Source organism: Scyliorhinus canicula, chromosome 2, assembly GCF_902713615.1.
Source record: "Scyliorhinus canicula chromosome 2, sScyCan1.1, whole genome shotgun sequence".
In the NCBI taxonomy this organism is placed as follows: domain Eukaryota; kingdom Metazoa; phylum Chordata; class Chondrichthyes; order Carcharhiniformes; family Scyliorhinidae; genus Scyliorhinus; species Scyliorhinus canicula.
The window spans coordinates 37,221,985-37,231,037 of record NC_052147.1 but is presented as its reverse complement, the minus strand read 5'-3'; positions in this window follow the sequence as shown (position 1 = coordinate 37,231,037).

The window sequence follows — 9,053 nt, the reverse complement described above, 5'->3', positions numbered from 1 at the left end:
TAAGCTCAATGAGCCCCCCGATGCCCTATTCTGAGGTACATGTGCCAACGCACAAGTGGACCGACTCCGGACCCTGCACGACGACCTCTGCCACCCAGCGGTCACCCGTTTTTTTCACTTCATAAAGGCCCGCAATCTGCCCTACTCCATCGTCACCAGAGACTGCCAGGTCTGCGTAGAGACTGCCAGGTCTGCGTAGAGTGCAAACCACACTTCTACCGGCCAGACCGAGCGCACCTGGTGAAGGCCACCCGCCCCTTTGAACGCCTCAGCATGGATTTCAAAGGGTCCCTCCCCTCCACCGACCGAAACACGTACTTTCTTAACGTGGTTGACGAATACTCCAGATTCCCCTTCATCGTCCCATGCCCCGATATGACGTCTGCCACCATCATCAAAGCCCTCAACACTATCTTCGCTCTGTTCGGTTTCCCCGCCTACATCCACAGTGATAGGGGATCCTCATTTATGAGCGATGAGCTGCGTCAGTTCCAGCAGGACGACCAGCTACAACCCCCGGGGAAACGGGCAGGTGGAGCGAGAGAATGAGACGGTCTAGAAGGCTGTCCAGCTGGCCCTACGGTCCAGAAATCTACCGGCCTCCCGCTGGCAGGAGGTCCTCCCTGACGCCCTCCACTCCATTCGGTTGCTCCTGTGTACAGCGACTAATGAACCCCCCCCCCCATGAACATCTCTTTGCCTTCCCCAGGAAGTCCACCTCTGGGGTTTTGCTCCCAACGTGGCTGGCAGCTCCAGGACCTGTTCTCCTCGTAAGCACGTGCGGCTTCACAAGGCGGACCCGTTGGTTAAGAGGGTACAGCTACTCCACGCAAACCCACAGTACGCCTATGTGGCATACCCCGCCGGCCGCCGGAAAACAGTCTCCCTCAGGGACCTGGCGCCAGCTGGGTCCCCACACACCCCCCCCCACCCCCTCCTCGGCCCCGGCGCCACCCCCCTTCCCCCAGCGCACCCCACCACAGCCCCCGCTCCAGGACGATCGTCTTTCCCTTAGTCTCACCCAGGGATGAAGTTGAGGTCGACACGCTCCCGAAGTCACCAACGCCCGAACCGACGCCTGCATCGCCACTGGGACTGTGGCGCTCACAACGACGGATCAAGGTACCAAATCGTCTGAATTTGTAAATTTTCCTTAAAATGTTAAACACCTGCATGTAAATAGCCTTCCACCACCCCTGCTGGACTCTTTTTAACAGGGGGTGAATGTGGTAGTTACCACTGTTGTATTGTATATATCATATATATAACGTGTATTATGGTAAGGCTCCTGTACTACAGGTACGGGGGTAGATCCCTGCCTGCTGGCTCCGCCCAGTAGGCGGAGTATAAATGTGTGGGCTGTCCGAGCTGCAGCAATTTCGGCAGCAGCTGCGAGAGGCTACACATCTCTGCGTAATAAAGCCTCGATTACACTCTACTCTCGTCTCGTTGTAATTGATAGTGCATCAGATCCAATTCCCTTTTGAAAGCTTGAATTAAATCTCCCTCTGCCACACCCTCAACAGTGCATTCCAGTTCCCAATCATGCACTGCGTTAAAAGGTTTTCCTTCATTTGTTCTTTTGCCAATTACCTGAAATGTGTTCCTTCTGGTTCTCAATCTTCCCACCAATGGAAAGGTTCTCCCCAACTTCACCAATCTTTCAATGCAACTTAAATTCCTTATCCCTGGAATCATTTTTGTTAATCTTTTCTGCATTTCTCTAATGCCTTCACACCCTCCCTAAAGTGTAGTACCCAGAACAGGGTGCAATACTCCAGCTCAGGCCAAACTAATGTATTACTCAGATTTCACATAACTTTCTTGCTTTTGTGCTCTATGTCCCTTCTGATAAAGCCCAGGGTGCCATATGCCTCATTAACCGCTCGCTCAACTTGTCCTGTCACCGACAATAATTTACCACATGTCTTGCACCCCTTGAAAATTACATCCTTTATTTTATATTTTCACTCTGTATTCTTCATACCAAAATGAATCACTTCACACTTCTCTGCATTAAGTTTCATCTGATACTTGTCCACCCACTCAACCAACCTATCAATGTTCTTTTAAAACTCCAGACTATCTTCATGATTCACAATTCTTCACAAGCTTTGCATCATGCAAGATTTTCAAAACTGTGCCTGTACACCAGGTCCAACATCATTACATCAGGAAGAGCACGGATCCCTGGAGAACACCGCTGTAAACCTTCCGAAAAACAACCGTTCACCGCTGCTCTGTTTCCTGTCACACAGCCAATTTCCTACTCGGGTTGCTAATGTTGCTGTTATTCCATGAGCTCTAACTCTGCTCACAAGTCTTTTGTGCAGCACTTTATCATTTGTCATTTTCAAGCCCAGGTATACCACATCAACAGCATGACCCTCATCAATCCTCTCTGTTACCTTATCAAAACATTCAAGCAAGTTAGTTATACACAATTTGCCCACCAAATCCATGCTGGCTTCCTTAATTAGCCTACATTTGCTCAAGTGAATTTTAGTTTTGTCCTCTGTAGAAGGGACTTTAGTTGGCGGATTAGTTGCCTTAATACCCTGTATTCTTTTTTAACCGGCTGCTTGACTGTATTTCATGACAATCGACACTTGGCAAAGCATGATGGATATATTAGCCTTATTTCAGTCAAGAAGTTCTGCATGTAATAGGCAGAAGATCAGACCATGTAAACAAGTGTTGTAAACAAATTGTTGCTGACAGCAGACAACTGTTACTGTCCTTAGACTAGGAATTCAAGGCCTGTTGTTTAACTCTGCTCGCTTTTCTGTCTCTGGGCTTATCAAAGGAATGCCTCATTTTTCTAACTATTGCTTATTGTACCATATAAAGTACTGCCTTACTTTTTGTAAAGTGGGGACAATTAGAAGGACTGTGGTCACTCTAACTCCCTCCACGAACTTCGTGTTAAATAAAGGACCTTTGGCGAAAACTTGAAGTCCTGGTATTTTTTACTCAACATCCTCTATTATCGTCTCTAAAAGCTTCCCTCAATCGAGATTAAACCCACTGGCCTATAGCAGATCTTTACACCATTTTTTGAAAAAAGGTGTAATATTTGATATTCTCCAGTCCTCTTGGATTGCCCCTGAATCTAAGGAACATTCGAAAATTATGGTCAGTGCGCCTCCACAATTAGCTCGCTCTCTTCCTTCAGTATCTTTAAATGCTCCTCATCTAATCCTGGTGCCTCAACAACACCGCCTACCCAATACCTGCTTCTTATCAATTTTAAACTCTTCAGTGTCTGAACTACCCTCACTTTCACCACGACCAGGACATTTTCTTCCTCGGTAAGACAGGCGCAAAGTATTAATTTAATACCCAGCCATGTCTCTTGCCTCCATCGATAAATCCCTTCTTGATCCCTAAGCAAATCAGCTCCACTCCTCCTCTTACCACCTTTTTACTATTCACAGAAGACTTTTGAATGCCCTTTAATGTTTTGCTGCCAATCTCTTCTATTCTCTCTATGCTTCTCTAAATTGATTTTTCAGTTTCCCACTGAACGGACTAAAGTCAGCCTGGTTCTCAATTATGTTATACACATGTACATTTTTTCTGCTTCGTCTCAATGCCCATTTCTTTCGTCATCCCAGGATTTGTTTGCCCAATTTTGTTTGTTTTCGTTGGAAAGACGGAGGTTGAGGGGGGACCTGATTGAGGTCTACAAAATTATGAGAGGTATGGACAGGGTGGATAGCAACAAGCTTTTCCCAAGAGTGGGGGTGTCAGTTACAAGGGGTCACGATTTCAAGGTGAGAGGGGAAAATTTAAGGGAGATGTGCGTGGAAAGTTTTTTACGCAGAGGGTGGTGGGTGCCTGGAACACTTTACCAGCGGAGGTGGTAGAGGCGGACACAATAGCCTCATTTAAGAGGCATCTAGACAGGTATATGAATGGGCGGGAACAGAGGGAAGTAGACCTTGGAAAATAGGAGACAGGTTTAGATAAAGGATCTGGATCGGCGCAGGCTGGGAGGGCCGAAGGGCCTGTTCCTGTGCTGTAATTTTCTTTGTTCTTTGTACTTTTCCTTTCCATAGGAATTTACCTTAACTGTATAAATCTCTTCTTTAAAGGCAGTCCATTCGTCGGTTAACATTTTACTTGATACATCTTTGATTCTAATTTATCTGGGCAAGATCCATTCTTATGCCTATCAAGTCGGCTTTCTCCCAGTTAATTATTCTTGCTCTGGATTGCTCCTTGTCGTTTTCCATAGCCAACGTAAACCAGCCTCCCCGAACAGGCGCCGGAATGTGGCGACTAGGGGCTTTTCACAGTAACTTCATTTGAAGTCTACTTGTGACAATAAGCAATTTTCATTTCATTCATCAACTGACCCCCTAAGTTCCCCTACTGACACTTGATCCACCCCATTCTCAGGTAGCAGGTTCCTCCTTTCTGGTTCAACTTGAAACATACTGCTGCAGAAAATTTCTCCTGAACACATTCTAACCGACCTTGATAGTGGTCTGTCGGCCATGAGATGGGAGAGGGGGGGCTGGGGGAAGTAGTGTGACGGAGCCCAATAGTCTGCAGGAGGAAACAGCTGGGGGGGGGGGGGGGAAGAATTGAAATTGGGAGAACAGCATAGTGTGCAGCAGAGGGGGGATTTTCTTGGTGCTCTTTCATGAAATGTGGGCATTGCAACAGCACTTGTTGCCCATCCCGAATTGCCCTTGAACTGAGTGTGTTGCTGGACTGTTCAGAGGGCAGTTAAGAGTGGTGTGGGTCTGGAGTGACATGTAGATCAGATCAGGCAAGAATGGCAAATTTCCTTCCATAAAGAACATGACAACAGTTAATTGGGGTTTCATGGTCACCATTACTGAGACAGGCTTTATAATTCCCGATTAATTAATAAAATTTAAATTCCTGCTGTGCTGGGATTTGAACCCTTGGGTCTCTGGATTACAGGAAGTGACGTTACCATTCTGCCACCATCTCTCCTCTGTGGCTTGGCAGTGGGTTATGTGAAAGGCAGGAGAGGGAGCTGGTGAGCGACACAGAGGACAGGCTCTCCGAACTGCAGGAAGTGAGAGGAAGGGTGGAGTGACCATGTCCAGGCACAAATTCAGTACTGGCACCGGCTAATGGGAACGCACCAATTCCGTCAGCAATAGAAGAAACCAAATATAGAATCATGTAGCACAGAAGGGGCCTCACGGTAGCATGGTGGTTAGCATCAATGCTTCACAGCTCCAGGGTCCCAGGTTCGATTCCCGGCTGGGTTACTGTCTGTGTGGAGTCTGCACGTCCTCCCCGTGTGTGCGTGGGTTTCCTCCGGGTGCTCCGGTTTCCTCCCACAGTCCAAAAGATGTGCGGGTTAGGTGGATTGGCCATGCTAAATTGCCCCTAGTGTAAGGTTAATGGGGGGATTGTTGGGTTACGGGTATACGGGTTACATGGGTTTGAGTAGGGTGATCATTGTTCGGCACAACATCGAGGGCCGAAGGGCCTGTTCTGTGCTGTACTGTTCTATGTTCTAAGAGGCCCTACAGCCCATCAAGCCAGCAGTGACAAAAAATGACTAAATCTACACTAATCCTACTCCCTAGCACCTGGTCCATAGCCTTGAATGGCATTTCAAGTGCTCATCCCAAGTACTTTTTTTAAAGATTGGAATTTTCCTGCCTCAACTATCCTCTCAGGCAGGGCATTCCAGATTCCCACCATCCTCTGGATGAAAAAACTTTTCCTCAAATCCACTGTAAAGCCTTTCACCTTTTATGGCCCCTTGTAATGACTCTTTTAACTAAAGGGAACAGCTGCTTTCTATTCACCCTGTTCATGTCCAGCAACACAGTGGCTAGCACTGCTGCCTCACAGCTCCAGGGTCCCAGGTTCAATTCCAGCCTTGGGTGACTGTCTGTGTGGAATTTGCACTTTCGACCCGTGTCTGCGTGGGTTTCCTCCGGTTTCCTCTCATTGTCCAAAAAGGTGCAGGTTAGGTGGATTGGCTATGCTAAATTGTCCCTTAGTGTCCAAAAGGTTAGGTGTTACTGGGTTACGGGGATAGGTGGAGGCATGGGCTTGGGTAGGGTGCCCTTTCCAAGGACGGGTGCAGACTCGATGAGCCAAATCGCCTTCTTCTGCACTGTAAATTCTATGGTCCCATGGTGATTCTATGATGTCCCTCATAAACTTATACACCTGACTTCCGGTTGCGGCTATGCGGAGCTAAGCCGCACGTTCGGCAGCTCCCGCCAGGAACGGACTTTTGGGCTCTTTTAAGGGCCCCCAACGGTACTTGCTCGACAGTTCCCGACATGGGAAGGTGTCTACAGCGGATCCCCAGTGGTCTATGGTCTTGACCAGGAGCGGGGCCAGCAGAATAGTGGTGGCAGCGCCTAAGAAAAAGCGTGGGAAGAGAATCAAGATGGCGGCCGGCGGAGGCCTCGAGGAATGGAGGCAGTGGGCGCAGGTGCAGCAGGAGACTCTCCAGCGCTGTTTTCAGGAGCTCAAAGTGGAGCTGCTGGACTCGCTGAAGGCGAATACGGACAAGCTGCTGGCGACGCAGACAGCCAAGGGGGTGGAGATCCGGGAGCTCTGACAACAAGCCTCCGAAAGAGAGGATGAGGCAGGGCCCTCACGGTAAAGGTGGAGATGCACGAGGCGCTCCACAAGAAGTGGCAGGAGCGGTTCGAGGAGATGGAGAACCGGTCGAGGCGGAAACATTTGCGGATCCTGGGCCTCACGGAGGGGCTGGAAGGGTCAGACCTGGGGGCCTATGTGGTCGTCTTGTTGAACTCGCTGATGGGAGTTGGGTCCTTCCAGGGGGCCCTGGAGCTGGAGGGCCACAGAATACTGGCCAGGAGGCCCAAACCGAATGAGCCGCCACGGGCGGTGCTGGTGCGGTTCCACCGGTCCGTTGACCGAGAGTGCGTGCTTAGGTGGGCCAAGAAGGAGCGGAGCAGCAAGTGGGAGAATACGGTAGTGCGGATCTACCAGGACTGGAGTGCGGAGGTGGCCAAGCGGAGGGCCGGTTACAACCGGACGAAGGCGGTGCTCCACAGAAAAAGTGTGAAGTTTGGCATGTTACAGCCAGCATGTCTGTGGGTCACCTACAAGGACCGGCACTTTTATTTCGAGTCCCCGGAGGAGGCGTGGGCCTTTGTGCAGGCCGAGAAGGTGGACTCTGACTGAGGGTCGGGGTTTGTAAATAACTGTGTTGACTTTTGGTGGGAAGGGTCTTTGTTTTATGCTGTTTCATGCTGTTTTAAGCTGGTTGTGGGTTATTTCTAGGATGGGTGGGGTGCTGTCTTTTTTTGCAGGGGCGGGTTCGGGCAGAGGGAAAGCGCGGGCTTTTCTTCTGTTTCCGCGCTGAGGGTGGATGGGGGCGGGGTCGGAGCTGAGAAGCGCAGGCTTTTTTCCCGCGCAAGAGTGGGAGGAGGAGGAGGAGGGTCTGCTGATGGGTCTGGGGGAGGAGGAGTAGCCCCACGTTGGGGGGGGGTCGGAGGTGTGGCGGGAGCTGCCGAGGTCAGCAGAAGTTAGCTGGCTCACGGGAGTGCTACGGGGGGGGGACCGGGTTGCTGCTGAAATGGCCAGGAAGGAGCTGGTGTCTGCAGGGGGGGGCCGGGGTGGGGGTTTGCCGCCGTGGGGAACGGGCCGAGCGAGGGGCGCTGGCCTGGGGCGGGCAGGGGATGGGTTATGGCTAGTCGGCAGGGGAGGGGGGCAGGGAGCCCTCTGATCCGGCTGATAACTTGAAATGTGAGGGGGCTGAATGGGCCGGTTAAACGGGCCCGGGTGTTTACGCACCTGAAGGGGCTGAAGGCGGACGTGGCTATGCTCCAGGAGACGCACCTGAAGGTGGCGGACCAGGTTAGACTGAGGAAGGGCTGGGTAGGCCAGGTGTTTCCTTCGGGGCTGGATGCAAAAAATCGGGGGTTGGCGATTCTGGTGGGAAAAAGGGTGTCATTTGAGGCGTCAAAGGTGGTGGCTGACAGTGGAGGGAGGTATGTGATGGTGAGCGGCAAGTTGCAAGGGGAGCAGGTGATGCTGGTGAATGTCTATGCCCCAAATTGGGATGATGCGGGTTTTATGCGGCGTATGCTGGGCTGCATTCCGGATTTAGAGACGGGGGGCATGATACTGGTGGTGGACTTTAACACAGTGCTGGATCCCCCATGGGATCGATCCATGTCCAGGACGGGCAGGAGGCCTGCGGCGGCTAAGGTGTTGAGGGGGTTTATGGACCAGATGGGAGGGGGTGGATCCTTGGAGGTTCGCGAGGCCGAGGGCGAGGGAGTATTCATTTTTTTCCCACGTGCATAAAGCCTATTCCCGGATCAATTTTTTTGTCCTGAGCAGGGGGCGGATTTCGAGGGTGAAGGATGTTGAGTATTCGGCCATAGTCATTTCGGACCATGCCCCGCACTGGGTAGACCTTGAGCTGGGGGAGGAGAGGGATCAGCGCCCGCTCTGGCGCCTGGAGGTGGGACTGCTGGCGGATGAGAAGGTGGGCGGGCGGGTTCGGGGATGTATAAAGAGGTACTGAGAGGCCAATGATAATGGGGAGGTCCGGGTGTGGACGGTTTGGGAGGCATTGAAGGCGGTGATTAGAGGGGAGTTGATTTCCATCCGAGCCCATAGGGAGAGGGGAGAGCAAAGAGAGAGGGAGAGGTTGGTGGGGGAGATGGTGAGGGTGGACAGGAGATACGAGGAGGATCCGGAGGAGGGACTGTTGGGGGAGCGACGTAACCTGCAGGCCAAGTTCAACTTGCTGACCACCGGAAAGGCGGAAGCTCAGTGGAGGAAGGCACAGGGAGCGGTGTACGAATATGGGGAGAAGGCGAGTAGGATGCTGGCGCATCAGCTGCGTAAACGAGACGCGGCCAGGGAGATTGGTGGAGTGACGGATGGGGGAGGCAATGTGGTGCGAAGGGGGGTGGACATTAATGGGGTCTTCAGGGACTTTTATGGGGAACTGTACCAGTCCGAGCCCCTGGTGGAGGGGGGGAGGGAGAATGGGGCGCTTCTTGGATAGGCTGAGATGTCCGAAGGAGGAGGAGGGACACGTGGAGGGGCTGGGG